The 15910-nt window shown below is 42.9% G+C and overlaps 1 protein-coding gene across 2 annotated transcripts in view; it reads right to left on the bottom strand.

Moving 5' to 3' along the window:
* The window catches only part of XRCC4 (X-ray repair cross complementing 4), a 381115-nt gene that overhangs the window by 71966 nt on the left and 293239 nt on the right, over positions 1 to 15910 (bottom strand). The window lies entirely within an intron of this gene.

Raw genomic sequence — 15910 nt, 5'->3', positions numbered from 1 at the left:
GCCCAGTGTAGAGTCTGCCAAATATGCTTCCTCTGCATACAGGGTTCTAAAAGTCTAGGCAGGCAATTCAAACAAAATTGGGTTTGCCTCGCTTTACTTTTTTTTTCTAAGTTTATACCCCTGGGTTTTTGTTAACATTAAAAAAAAAAAAAAAAAAGATATTTAAAACTGCACTTCAGCCACCTTGTAAAATGAAAGAGTACATTGTACAGGCACCAAAGGTACACGTCAGTGCTTTTATCAAACTCAGGGTCCCGCTTGGCTGCACTAATTGGAAACATGTGTTGAAAATGCAAGACAGGATTTTCAGTTGTTTTCTAATTAAATGGAATAAAATAAGGACTAAACCTCACATTTCTTTATAAGAAGAGGCTGTTGGGTTGTTCTGTTAGCAGGACTGATGTGGAGATCCTGGCACCTGTGTCAAGGCTCCAGAGACGCCAGTAGCTGCTTTAATATTTAAGATATTCTCAGTGATTCTACGCTATAATTTAGCCACATTCATAGAAAGCCTGATTAAAAATCCTTCTCTGATAAGGAGATAAAGGGATGTGATAGAAAACCTAATTATTTTCAAGTGCATTGGGAGATTGACTCATGATTTTCTATATTCTTATAAAGTTCAGTTATTGCAAAATTCATCAGTGAGGTGGAGAAAAGTACCTTCTCAGGCACTTGCCCACTGAAATCTGTGAAGAAATAATGCTAATAGGTGTATCTACTAGAAAGACAGTGAGAAATACTGCCACAAGTTTTCTGCTGAAACCTGAAAACAGAATATAATTTGATTTTTCAAAAAGTGCTATTTCTGCCACCTTATATTTGGGGAAAAGGTACTCTGTAGCTCTTAATTGTCCTGGGATCAAAATCCCAGGGGATAAAGAATTAGTTCACAAGGTTTCTTTGCAGGATGTAAGCCCCTCTTTCATGATGCTTTATGTTATTTAACATCCATTGAATGGCACCAGTGTATTGAAATCTACTCCTTCCCCCAACCCCCAACAAAGTTTGGACCCAGATCTGGTGACTTTATGCAAAGTGCTGAAGCCTTACAGCATAAATGTGGACACTGGTTGCGAGAGCACAGTCACACTGCACAGCCTCCAGAAAGAGGGGCAAGGAGAAGTGAACTAACGATGACAGTGATAACCACTCCTCCAGAGGTACACAGGAGCTGCATTCAGAAGGAAATGATCAAGAAAAGGGCCAGTTCCACAAGAGGTTTAGAAATATCCTGAAATCACTCTGAGAGGAAATGATGAAACCACTTCTGCTTGTACCAACAGCCTGGGCCCAGGCATTAGAAAGGGGCTCTCTGTTGTGGGCGGGTTGTGCCACTCTATCAGGAGTTTCTCAGAACTTCCAGAGATTGTTGGAAATGCCCAATCTGTGGCAGTATGAAGTAGGTTCTGATGATTTTCCAGACAGGCTGGGAATAGCATCAGAGAGTTATACCGGCTGCAAAGAGATGGGAGACCTCTGGGTGCCCGTGATTATGCCCTTATGTTGCCTTCAGGTTTCCCTTTCAAAGCACAGAGCTAGTCAGGTCACCCCTTACTTTCCTTAAGATCTTTCTATAGCCATTCATTCAAGTTAAAATCTGCTGTTGAACTGTGGTGTTGGAGAAGACTCTTGAGAGTCCCTTGGACTGCAAGGAGATCCAACCAGTCCATCCTAAAGGAAGTCAGTCCTGAATATACATTGGAAGGACTGATGCTGAAGCTGAAACTCCAATACTTTGGCCACCTGGTGGGAAGAACTGACTCATTGGAAAAGACCCTGATGCTGTGAAAGATTGAAGGCAGGAGGAGAAGGGGACGACAGAGGATGAGATGGTTGGACGACATCACCGACTCCATGGACATGAGTGTGAATAAACTCTGGGAGTTGGTGATGGACAGGGAGGCCTGGTGTGCTGCAGTCCATGGGGCTGCAAAGAGTCGGACACGACAGTGACTGAACTGAACTGAACTGAACTACCTTCTCAGATGGTGCTAGTGGTAAAGAACCTGCCTGCCAATGCAGATATAAGAGACGCAGGCTCCATCCCTGGGTTGGGAAGATCCCCTGGAGGAGGGCATGGCAACCCACTCCAGTATTCTTGCCTGCAGAATCCCATGGACAGAGTAGCCTGGTGGGCTAAGGTATATGGTGGGCTATAGGGTCACAAAGAGTTGGACACGACTGAAGTGACTTAGCATACCACCTTCTCAGTCTTGCGGCTCATCTTTCTTTTTCTCACTTCACTGCAGCCACAACCACTGAAGATGCCTCCCACACAGCTGAGTGTCCCTCAGCCAAGTGGCAATGCCAGAGTCATCCCAGAATTCAGCTCAAACTTCTCCTATCTCCTCTCTCAAATTTCCCTTGGCCACAGTCTCTTCTCCCTGTAGTCTCCCAACAAAACAAGAGTAGGATGACTCTCCTTGTGAGCTCTGAGCACCCCGAACACAACAGTTCTTTTATAGCATTTCACACATCCTGATTGTCTGTGCACAGCTCTGCCTCCTTCCTTAGTCGAGACTTCTAGACATTGTGAGGCAAAAGTGATGTCGTACTCATTTTCTATCTGCCGTACCTGGCAGGGTGCTTGGCACAAAGTGTTCAGTAAGTACTTGATGAATGAATGAACACATACATGTTAGAACTTGTATTCTTCTAACCACAGGTGAGAATTGAGTGTAAGGTTGAGGAATCATGTAATTGTACAGAATCCAAATTTCAAATTCTTGAGATTAGTAAGGTTACTGTACAAAGAACAGTAAAAGTGAAAGGATCACTGGGTTACTACCACCAACAATAACAACAAACTTCAACATGGGCTGATTGTTGGCAGTTTTGAAAGTTACGGATACCACATATGATAGGTTAGGGGTGTAATAGCAAAATAAAAAATAAAACAAAACAAATATAGAAGTGCCCTTCAGAAATGTCAACATTTTATACAGAATTCCTCAAGAACATACTAGTATTTGTTTTATTATATACTTTTTTCTCTCCGTCACCTTCTTCAAATGTCACATTTTTTTTATAGAACATAAAATTCTTGTTAAACAAACATAGCCTTCAGATGATATATTGTTGAGAATGAAAATCTGCCTCCAAGTCGGAAGTCTGAGATTCCAACTATAAGGAAAGATAACTAGTTACAAACAGTAGAGAAGAACTGCAATTTTATCTTTTGAGGGAGATACAAATAAATGGATTAATGAGTGAACACATGAGCATACTTAGAGCTCTGGGATAGATTTTCTCTTGCCTAAAAAGCACTTGGACAGATATGGTGTTTTCCACTGGAGTGCTTCATTTTTTTACTTCAGTGGCAAAACCACCTCCTTTCTGACAGTCACATGATTTCTGTAGATGGGTCACTATGCTCAATTAGGTCTTACTACCCAGAAGTCATTCCGTCATTTAACAATGACATTGCAGGTATGGTGGGGGATAGACAGTATTAACATTTAACACTAGGGAATACGTTACATGAAAACATGCTACCTATTGGATAAAAACAAGGAACAATGAAAAGAAAGACAATATCTGAGTGGCTCTTGATGAGAAAATAAGAGGGATTGGGGGAAAGCTGAGAGGAAAGGAAAAGAGAGAGAAGGGAGGGAAGTGAGAAAAACGGGGCAGGAGGCTGGATCCTAGGAAACAAGTTGCCAATGGGAGATTCATAAATTGGAAAGCCAGAAGATTAAAAAAATTTTTTAAATTGGGTGTAGTTGCATTTCAGCACTGTGTTAGCCTCTGCTGTACAACTTCAGTTACATGTCAGTCAATTCAGTTGCTCAGTCGGGTCTGAGTCATTGTGGCCCCATGGATTGTAGCACAGCAGGCTTCCCCATCCATCACCAATTCCCAGACATTGCTCAAACTCATGTCCATTGAGTCAGTGATGCCATCCAACCATCTCATCCTCTGTTGTCCCCTTCACCTCAGATCAGATTATGTTGGGGGCCAGAGTGAGGTACTCCGCCCATGGCAAAGGTCATGAGGAAGGAGGCTCGACATACGCAAAGGCGGGATCGAGCCTCAGGAGTCCCCCTGGAAATCCTCGAGTGTCTACCCCCATAACCAGAGCCTGCCTACTTTACTACTTTGTGCTCTTACCTACACCTCTGACTTTACGGGGGGCTGTCCCCCACGACCTCTTTCGGAGAAGGAGTTAACCTAGAGATCCAGTTAATAATAATTCCTGGGCGTGATAAGACTGTTTTAACCTACAAACTCCTCTGAAGGTTCTCTAGCCTGCCTGACAGGCTTGTCCGGCCACATGTGATTGCTCACAGCCTCCCAACCGTGAGAGGCACGAGATGCTTTAAACCTTCTAAAAACAGGTTCCTTAGAAAAGTTAGAAAACTATTAGTATAAGTATAATGGGCTGATTAGAAATTGTATTGGTGAAGGGTTTTTCATTTGTTGAGCCAATGTTTGTTGCTAAGTCTCCACATCCCCTGCCCTTACACACATTAATGAATATATAGAAGAAATAAGTATTAACCTTTGATATTAATCACGTTAGACCTTAGGCTAAGTAAATTCTTTCCTTAACTAAAACCCACTACACCCTCACCCTGTAGGAATGTAACTTTATTTGGGTGGCGTCTGTTTTGAGAATAATCAGCCCTGGAGAAATAAGTATCCTGATTGACTGACCGCTGTCACAAGGAGAGGGTCGTAAATTGTCAGCAGGCCCCCCTGGCCAGAAGATGATGTAACACCCCTAAGACCTCTGTATACATTTGTGTGAAACACCTGACTTTAATAAAAGTCAGGACTGCTGTCCCCACGTGACTTTTGTATAACATCTCAGTGTATAAAAACAGACTCTGGAAAATAAAGAATTGGGATCAGTTTCTCGAAATACTGGTCTCCCCATGTCGCTCTCTCTCTCACTCTGGCTGAGTCTCCATCTGGAGCGCGGAACCCACCATGCTTACTAATTATGCCTGGGCTTCTAAGATCCAACCGGGGAGGCCTCAGTGTCTCCTCTCCTTCGGGAGAACGGAAGGACGCCTGTGGCCTACGTAAGTGGTGCAAACTTCTTGTCTTGAAGTTTTATTGGTCTCCCGTGTAAACCAAGCTACTCAGCCTCTTTTCTCCACTGAATTTCCTCACTGAGCTATCCTCATCCTATTACTCTTTATATCCTTAATTAACATTTAATTAAGCAGTTGTCTCCTGATCTTCGCCTATGCCGTCTCTCCTTCGAATACCCTGTATCAGCCGGGGCTGGTCCCCGGCAAGATTAGATCAGATAAGTCGCTCAGTCGTATCCAACTCTTTGCGACCCCATGAATCACAGCACGCCAGGCCTCCCTGTCCATCACCAACTCTTAGAGTTCACTGAGACTCATGTCCATCGAGTCAGTGATGCCATCCAGCCATCTCATCCTCTGTCGTCCCCTTTTCCTCCTGCCCCCAATCCCTCCCTCCCAGCATCAGAGTCTTTTCCAATGAGTCAACTCTTCGCATGAGGTGGCCAAAGTACTGGAGTTTCAGCGCTAGCATCATTCCTTCCAAAGAAATCCCAGGGCTGATCTCCTTCAGAATGGACTGGTTGGATCTCCTTGCAGTCCAAGGGACTCTCAAGAGGCTTCTCCAACACCACAGTTCAAAAGCATCAATTCTTCGGCGCTCAGCCTTCTTCACAGTCCAACTCTCACATCCATATGTGACCGCAGGAAAAATCATAGCCTTGACTAGACGAACCTCTGTTGGCAAAGTAATGTCTCTGCTTTTGAATATGCTATTTAAGTAGGTCATAACTTTCCTTCCAAGGAGTAAGCATCTTTTAATTTCATGGCTACAGTCACCATCTGTAGTGATTTTGGAGCCCAGAAAAATAAAGTTTGACACTGTTTCCACTGTTTCCCCATCTATTTCCCATGAAGTGATGGGACCGGGTGCCATGATCTTAGTTTTCTGAATGTTGAGCTTTAAGCCAACTTTTTCACTCTCCACTTTCACTTTCATTAAGAGGCTTTTTAGTTCCTCTTCACTTTCTGCCATAAGGGTGGTGTCATCTGCATATCTGAGGTTATTGATATTTCTCCCGGCAATCTTGATTCCAGCTTGTGTTTCTTCCAGTCCAGCATTTCTCATGATGTACTCTGCATATAAGTTAAATAAACAAGGTGACAATATACAGCCTTGACGTACTCCTTTTCCTATTTGGAACCAGTCTGTTGTTCCATGTCCAGTTCTAACTGTTGCTTCCTGACCTGCATACAAATTTCTCAAGAGGCAGGTCAGGTGGTCTGGTATTCCCATCTCTTTCAGAATTTTCCACAGTTTATTGTGATCAAAGGCCTTGGTATAGTCAATAAAGCAGAAATATATGTTTTTCTGGAACTCTCTTGCTTTTTCCATGATCCAGAGCATGTTGGCAATTTGATTTCTGGTTCCTCTGCCTTTTCTAAAACCAGCTTGAACATCTGGAAGTTCACGGTTCACATATTGCTGAAGCCTGGCTTGGAGAATTTTGAGCATTACTTTCCTAGCGTGTGAGATGAGTGCAATTGTGCGGTAGTTTGAGCATTCTTTGGCATTGCCTTTCTTTGGGATTGGAATGAAAACTGACCTTTTCCAGGCCTGTTCCACTGCTGAGTGTTCCAAATTTGCTGGCATATTGAGTGCAGCACTTTCACAGCATCATCTTTCAGGATTTGGAATAGCTCAATTGGAATTCCATCACCTCCACTAGCTTTGTTCGTAGTGATGCTTTCTAAGGCCCACTTGACTGCACATTCCAGGATGTCTGGCTCTAGGTCAGTGATCACACCATCGTGATTATCTGGGTCGTGAAGATCTTTTTTGTGCAGTTCTTCTGTGTATTCTTGCTGTCTCTTCTTAATACCTTCTGCTTCTGTTAGGTCCGTACCATTTCTGTCCTTTATTGAGCCCATCTTTGCATGAAATGTTCCTTTGGTATCTCTGATTTTCTTGAAGAGATCCCTAGTCTTTCCCATTCTGTTGTTTTCCTCTATTTCTTTGCATTGATCGCTGAAGAAGACTTTCTTATCTTTTCTTGCTATTCTTTGGAACTCTGCATTTAGACGTTTATATCTTTCCTTTTCTCCTTTGCTTTTCACTTCTCTTCTTTTCACAGCTATTTGTAAGGCCTCCCCAGACAGCCATTTTGCCTTTTTGCATTTCTTTTCCATGGGAATGGTCTTGATCCCTGTCTCCTGTACAATGTCATGAACCTCATTCCATAGTTCATCAGGCACTCTATCAGATCTAGGCCCTTAAATCTATTTCTCACTTCCACTGTATAATCATAAGGGATTTGATTTAGGTCATACCTGAATGGTCTACAGCTGAGAGGAGATACCCAGCGTCCGAGGTCAGGCGCGGCAACGAGAGGAGTTACCCGATGTCCGAGGTCAGGGGCGGCGGCCGGGAGGAGATACCCCATGCCCCTAAGCCCAAGGCCAGGGGCGGTGGCCGGGAGGAGCAACCCCAAGCCCAAGGCCAGGGGCGGTGGCCGGGAGGAGCAACCCCAAGCCCGAGGCCAGGGGCGGTGGCTGGGAGGACCAACCCCACGTCCAAGGAGCCGTGGCTGCGCAGGTGCAGGAGGGCCTAGAGAAGCTATCCCACGTTGAAGGTCAGGAAGGACAGCGGTGAGGAGATACCCCTCGTCCATGGTAGGGAGCAATGGCTGCGCTTTGCTGGAGCAGCTGTGAAGAGATATCCCACGCCCAAGGTAAGAGAAACCCAAGTAAGATGGTAGGTGTTGCAAGAGGGCATCAGAGGGCAAAAACACTGAAACAATACTCAGAGAAAACTAGTCAATCTAATCACACTAGGACCACAGCCTTGTCTAACTCAATGAAACTAAGCCATGCCTCTGTGGTAACCCAAGATGGGAGGGTCATGGTGGAGAGATCTGACAGAATGTGGTCCACTGGAGAAGGGAATGGCAAACCACTTCAGTATTCTTGCCTTGAGAACCCCATGAACAGTATGAAAAGGCAAAATGATATGATACTGAAAGAGGAACTCCCCAGGCCAGTAGCTGCCCAATATGCTACTAGAGATCAGTGGAGAAATGACTCCAGAAAGAATTAAGGGATGGAACCAAAGCAAAAAGAATACCCAGATGTGGATGTGACTGGTGATAGAAGCAAGGTCCGATGCTGTAAGGAGCAATATTGCATAGGAACCTGGAATGTCAGGTCCATGAATTAAGGCAAATTGGAAGTAGTCAAACAAGAGATGGCGAGAGTGAATGTCAACATTCTAGGAATCAGCGAACTGAAATGAACTGGAATGGGTGATTTTAACTCAGATGACCATTATATCTACTACTGCGGGCAGGAATCCCTCAGAAGAAATGGAGTGGCCATCATGGTCAACAAAAGAGTCCGAAATGCAGTACTTGGATGCAATCTCAAAAATGACAGAATGATCTCTGTTTGTTTCCAAGGCAAACCATTCAATACCACAGTAATCCAAGTCTATGCCCCAACCAGTAACGCTGAAGAAGCTGAAGTTGAACGGTTCTATGAAGACCTACAAGACCTTTTAGAACTAACACCCAAAAAAGATGTCCTTTTCATTATAGGGGACTGGAATGCAAAAGTAGGAAGTCAAGAAACACCTGGAGTAACAGGCAAATTTGGCCTTGGAATACGGAATGAAGCAGGGCAAAGACTAATAGAGTTTTGCCAAGAAAATGCACTGGTCATAACAAACACCCTCTTCCAACAACACAAGAGAAGACTCTATACATGGACATCACCAGATGGTCAACACCGAAATCAGATTGATTATATTCTTTGCAGCCAAAGATGGAGAAGCTCTATACAGTCAGCAAAAACAAGACCACGAGCTGACTGTGGCTCAGACCATGAACTCCTTATTGCCAAATTCAGACTTCTCCTACCTTCAATCTTTCACAGCATCAGGGTCTTTTCATGAGTCAGTTCTTCCCATCAGGTGGCCAAAGTATTGGAGTTTCAGCTTTAGCATCAGTCCTTCCAATGAATCAGTCCTTCCAGTTTGAATTTTTTTTTGGCATTGCCTTTCTTTGGGGTTGGAATGAAAACTGACTCTTTTAGTTCTGTGACCACTGCTGAGTTTTTCATATTTGCTGGCACATTGAGTGCAGCACGTTCACAGCATCATCTTTTAGGATTTGAAATAGCTCAACTGGAATTCCATCACCTCCACTAGCTTTGTTTGTAGTGATGCTTTGTAAGGCCCACTTGACTTCACATTCCAGAATGTCTGACTCTAGGTGAGTGATCACACTGATGCAGTTATCTGGGTCATTAAGATCTTTTTTTGTATAGTTCTTCTGTGCATTCTTGTCAACTCTTCTTAATATTTTCTGCTTCTATCGGGTAAATACCATTTCTGTCCTTTATTTGTGCCCATCTTTGCATTAAATGTCCCCTTGGTATCTCTAATTTTCTTGAAGAGATCTCTAGTCTTTCCCATTCTGTTGTTTTCCTCTATTTCTTTCCATTGATCACTAAGGAAGGTTTTCTTATCTCTTCTAGCTATTCTTTGGAATTCTTCATTCAGATGGATATATCTTTCCTTTTCTCCTTTGCCTTTTGCTTCTCTTCTTTTTTCAGCTATTTGTAAGGCTTCCTTAGACAACTATTATGCTGTTTTGCATTTCTTTTTCTTGGGGTAGGTTTTGATCACCACCTCCTGTACAATGTCAGGAACCTCTGTCCATAGTTCTTCAGGCACTCTGTCTATCAGATCTAATCCCTTCAACCTATTTGGCACTTCCACTGTATAATCATAAGGGATTTGATTTGGGTTATATCTGAATGGTCTAGTGGTTTCCCCTACTTTCTTCAATTTAAGTCTGAAATTGACAATAAGGAGTTCATGATCTGAGCCACAGTCCACCCCCGGTCTTGCTTTTTGCTGACTGTATAGAGCTTCTCCGTCTTTGACTGCAAAGAATATAAACAATCTGATTTCGGTATTGACTGTCTGGTGATGTTCATGTGTAGAGTCATCTCTTGTGTTGTTGGAACAGGGTGTTTGCTATGACCAGGTTGTTCTCTTGGTAAAACTCTGTTAGCCTTTGACCTGCTTCATTTTGTACTCCAAGGCCAAACTCCTGTTACTCCAGGTATCTCTTGACTTCCTACTTTTGCATTCCAGTCCCCTATAATGAAAAGGACATCGTTTTGGGGTGTTAGTTCTAGAAGGTCTTGTAGGTCTTCATAGAACCATTCAATTTCAGCTTCTTCGGCATTAGTTGTTGGGTCATCAACTTGGATTACTGTGATATTGAATGGTTTGCCTTGGAAATGAACAGAGATCATTCTGTCGTTTCTGAGATTGCACCCAAGTACTGCATATCCACCTCTTTTGTTGACTATGAGGGCGACTCCATTTCTTCTAAGGGATTCTTGCCCACAGTAGTAGATACAATGGTCATCTGAATTAAATTCACCCATTCCGGTCCACTTTAGTTCACTGATTTCTAAAATGTCGATGTTCACTCTTGCCATCTCCTGTTGTCCACTTTCAGTTTACCTTGATTCATGGGCCTAACATTCCATGTTCCTATATAATATTGCTGCTTACAGCATCAGACTTCCATCACTAGTCACATCCACAGTTCGGCACTGTTTTCACTTTGGCTCCATCTCTTCATTCTTTCTGGAGCTATTTCTCCACTCTTCTCCAGTAGCATATTGGGCACCTACTGACCTGGGGAGTTCATCTTTCTGTTCATATCTTTTTGCCTTTCCATACTTTTCATGGTTCTCAAGGCAAGAATACTGAAGTGGTTTGTTATTCCCTTCTCCACTGGACCACATTTTGTCAGAACTCTCCACCATGACCCGTCTGTCTTGGGTGGCCCTACACAGCATGGCTCATAGTTTCATTGAGTTAGACAAGGCTGTGATCTATGTGGTCAGTTTGGCTACTTTTCTGTGATTGTCATTTTCATTTTGTCTGCCCTCTGATAGATAAGGACAAGAGGCTTGTGGAAGCTCCCTGATGGGAGAGACTGGCTGTGGGGGAATCTGGGTTTGTTCTGATAGGCGGGGCCGTGCTCAGTAAACCTTTAATCTAATTTTCTCTCGATGGGTGGTGCCATGTTCCCTCCCTGTTGTTTGGCCTATGGCCAAACTGTGGTGGGGTAATGGGGACCTCCTTCAAAAGGGCTTATGCCAGCACTATTGTGTTCAGTGCCCCTGACCCTGCAGCAGGCCTCTGTCAACCCATGCCTCTGCTGAAGACTCCTGGACTCCCGGGCAAGTGGGTCAGCCTCTTGTGGGGTCACTGCTCCTTTCTCCTGGGTCCTGGTGCACACAAGGTTTTGTTTGTGCCCTCCAAGAGACTGTTTCCCCAGTCCTGTGTAAGTTCTGTAATCAAATCCCACTGGCCTCCAAGGTGATATTCCCTGGGGGTTCTCAGTCCCTTTGCCAGGTTGGGAAATATGCTGCGGGTCCTAGAACTTTCATAACAGTGCAAGAACTTCTTTGGTGTAATTGTTCTGCAGTTTGTGGGCTGTCTGCTCCATGGCCCTATGGTGGGACTAATGTCAACCTCCTCCAAGAGGACTTAAGTCACATGCCAGGCCTCCCAGATCTGCTGCAGCCAGAGCCCCGTCCCCGTGTAGGCCACTGCTGACTGTGCCACTGTGGATGACACTCACACACCCAAAGGCAGGTCTGGCTCAGTCTCTGTGGGGTCCCTGGGTCCTGGTGTGCAGGAGATTTTGTTTGAGCCCTCTGAGTGTCTCTGGTGGGTTTGGGGTTTTGATTCTAAATGTGATTTCACCCCTTCTGCTGTCCTGTTGTGTTTCTCTTTTGCCCTCGGATGTGGGGTATTTTTTTTTTTTTTTTGGTGGGATCCAACATTCTCCTGTCAATGGTTGTTCTACAGAGAGTTGCAATTCTGGAGTTCTCACAGGAGAAGATGAATGTACGTTCTTCTACTCCGCCATCTTTTCTCTTTTGCAGACCTCCCTTCCATCTCCTTCAGAAGACTACTTTAATGAATAGAGTTATGGTAAAATCAAATATAAGTGCTTGTTTTAAGATAAACTGCCTCTCTCTGACCTGCACCTTTAATAAATTCCACCATACACAGAGATTTCTGAGTGCTTTTGCCATGTAAATCAAAGACAATGAAATGAGTTCCATGGTTGAACTGGCATGGAGGGGAGACAGGAGAAAATCAGGATTGATAACACATGAGACTTATCCCAGCAGAACTAACAGCAGAGGTAGCCATGAAAATAAATCCCACAGGAATCCAGGAAAATCGAAAATCGTGGGAAGAGCATCAGACTAGAAAAGATCAGGGACAAGTAGCATGAGCCAATAAATTTCAAAGAGAAGGTCAGTTTAACTGATAATCTGGTTGTATGTAACTGTGCTGATCCATTACATGCAACACAACCATCATAAAATAAGACAGTATCTTGACAATCTTAAGATATTCCATATGTGCTTCACTTACTATGAAGCAGGCCCTGGGCTAAGGGTTTTATCTGCATTATCTTATTTAATTCTCATTGTATGGATAAGAAAACTCAAAGAACTTGCCCAGGGTTAGACAGTTAATAGCTGGCAGACAGAGAGTTGAAGGCTGGCTTAATCTGATCCCTAAATTCACATTTCTATTTTTTCTATTATCAGGTTGCAGCCAGAAGTTACTGGACTTTTTTTTTTTTTAAACATAAACACTGAAAGCTATTACAAACGTAAAATTATCTTTGTTCATTATCCTACGTGATGAACTGTTTTAGTCAGAGCATGTCAAAATACGTTTATATAACAAAACGACCCCAAATCTCAATGGCTTTGAGTAGCAAGCAATTATCTTCATGCTCACAGCCAGCATGGTTGACTATAGCTGGGCTCAGATGCAAGGCTCTTCTAAAGGTTTCAGGATAGTGAGCTTGGCTCCAGCTTGGGACCGAGTCCAGTTCTGCTCTGTGTGTCATCAATGGCCTGGGCAGGAGAGGCAGCAGCTACCTGGAACATGTCAGTCTCATGGCAGAGATCAGAAGCTCCCAAAGGGAAAAAGAGGAAATGTAAGGCCTCTTAACTCCTAGGCTCAAAACATGTATATGACTATTTCATCCACATTTTATCAGCCAAAGCAAGTCGACTGAGTGGTGGTGGTGAACAGCAAAACATTTATGGACAATGTTGTAATCTTTCATAGTGATCTAATTACTCCTCTGTAAATTTAGTTCCTCAGAGACATATAGTATATCTCTTAAGGGAGAGGAACAAGATTGTTTCCAATAGTATTTAAAAGGGCTCTGGAAAAATTCACATGCATGAATTCCCTAAATGTTTCCAGAGCTTAAGGACAAAATGAGCACTTTCAAGCCTACTTCTTCCATCATCACTGCCACCATTTTGTCCTAAAAGGGATTCTATTATAGAAGTCTCATGAGGTTTTCAATCAGATTGTTTTTTTAAAAAATAATTTATTTATTTATCCTTTTTTCTGCCGTGAGTCTTCCTTGCGTGCGGTTTTCTCTAGTTGAAATGAGCAGTGGTTATTCTTCCTTGACAGGCTTTTCATTGCGGTGGCTTCTCTAGTTACAGAGTATGGGCTCTAGGTGTGTGGGCTTCAGCAGTTGTGGCACGAGGGCTTACTTGCCCCACAGCATGTGGAATCTTCCTGGGTCAGGGATCGAACCCATGTCTCCTGCATTGGCAGGCGAGTTCTTAACCACTGGACCACCAGGGAAGTCCCAATCAGATCAATTATGAGACAGAGAGACAAAGAGAGAGAGAGAAGCCCTAGTCACTGCATAGAAATGCTGTAATGTAAAAGTAGTCTCTTGACCATTTGAGAAAAACCAAGATAAAAATTATGTTGCTTTGTATTCTTTAAAGGATAAATATATATATCATTCTACCAAAGGTGGCACCTTTGTAACATCTCACATTTAAAATTCACTTATAAATAAAATTTTTAGTACTGGCCCATGTTGACAAAGATCAGACATTTTACACTATTACTAAAAGTCATCAATGCTTTGAAGACACATCTGGCGTAGATGGGCTTCCTGGATGGCTCAGTGGTAAAAAATCTGCCTCCCACTACAGGAGACACAGGTTTGATCCCTGGGTCAGGAAGATCCCATGGAGAAGGGAATGGTTACCCACTCCAGTATTGTTGCCTGGGAAATCCCATGGACAGAAGAGCCAGACATGACTGAGCAACTAACACTTTCACTTATGTTTAAAATTTCAATGGCATTTTAATGAATTTTGAAATTTATATTATAAAATATTATACAAAGTTTAATAATGAAAGTGGTTTTACCTTCTTGTTATAGCTGTCTTGAAACATTCTTTTATTTTTTTTTTAATTTAAATTTATTTATTTTAATCGGAGGCTAATTACTTTACAATATTGTATTGGTTCTGCCACACACCAACATGAATCCACTACAGGTGTACATGTGTTCCCCATCCTGAACCCCCCTCCCACCTCCGTCCCTGTACCATCCCTCTGGGTCATCCCAGTGCACCAGCCCCAAGGATCCTGTATCGAACCTGGACTGGCAATTCGTGAAACATTCTTTTAATAGTAAGGTTAACTAATGACAATTTGTTAATTGACAATAATGAGAATTAATTGAAATCTTCTCTGGAGAATGTATTTGATTTCCCTATTAGTTGGGTATTTTCTTGTTTGTTTGAAGAAACCATTCCACTAATAAATGTTTCAAAAAAGGGAGCAGTGGCTTTTCAGGAAATGCATGTACTGGAACTGGGTCTGAGATACATCAGGACCTGAAGCTACTGTAGACACCAGCCACTCTCCCCATCAGGCGTGAAGGTCACACAGCGCCTGCTGCTATACGTGTTCACGAAGGGGCATGTGCAGCATGTGGGCAATGAGAAACAGAAACCCAAGGATAAATGCTTTTTGCCCCTGGACGCAGAGTTCTGAGATACTTTTTAGAAGATGCCTCAGAAGATCTTGGCTCCTGGTGGCTCAGACAGTAAAGAATCTGCTTGTAATGCAGGAGATCCGGGTTCAATCCCAGGGTCAGAAGATCATCTGGAGAAGGGCATGGCAATCCACTCCAGTATTCTTGCTTGGAGAATCCCATGGACAGAGGAACCTGGAAGTCCCCAGTCCATGGGGTCCCAAAGAGTCGGATACAACTGAGAGACCACCACTTGCACTTCTCAGAAGATCCTGGTCAGGCTGGGGATACGTCATCCAAAGAACTATCTGCCTTGATGAGGCTTTTGCACTGGCATTTCCTCCTTTTCTTTTTAATGCATCTGGTCTCACACTTTTGCTCCCTGAGATGATATTCCCCAAATAAATTGCCTGTGTGCAAGCCCTGGTCTAAGGCTTGGTTTTCAGAGGAGTATAGAGTAAGATAGATTTCTATAAGAGTCTTATATGAGCAGGTTCTATAAAAATCATCTCATTCATCTATATTATTTGACTGGTTATGTTATACCTAAGATAGTAGGGAAGTTGGAGATGATCTCTAAATCCAAAGTGAGTGGTTCAGCAAAGGGATGGATTGTGAGTTCCAGATTAGTAGATGCAAACTATTATATATAGAATGAATAAACAACAAGGTCTTACTGTAGAGCACAGGGAACTATATTAATATCCTGTAATAAACCATAATGGAAAAGAATATGAAAAAGAATATATATGTACATTATATATAGATAATATATATCTATATCTATATACACATAAATATATATATGTATGTTGGAGAAGGAAATGGCAACCCACTTCAGTATTCTTGGCCTGAAGAATCCATGGACAGAGGAGCCTGTGAGGCTACATTCTATGGGGTCACAAGAGCTGGACACGACTTAGTGATTAAACCATCCCCACCATCATATATGTTATATGTGTATATGTATAACTGAATTACTTTACTATACAACAGAAACTAATACAACAT

Source organism: Bos taurus, chromosome 7, assembly GCF_002263795.3.
Source record: "Bos taurus isolate L1 Dominette 01449 registration number 42190680 breed Hereford chromosome 7, ARS-UCD2.0, whole genome shotgun sequence".
NCBI classification, from domain to species: Eukaryota; Metazoa; Chordata; class Mammalia; order Artiodactyla; family Bovidae; genus Bos; species Bos taurus.
Note: the sequence above shows the minus strand (reverse complement) of the source record. Positions and strands in the feature narration are given on the sequence as shown.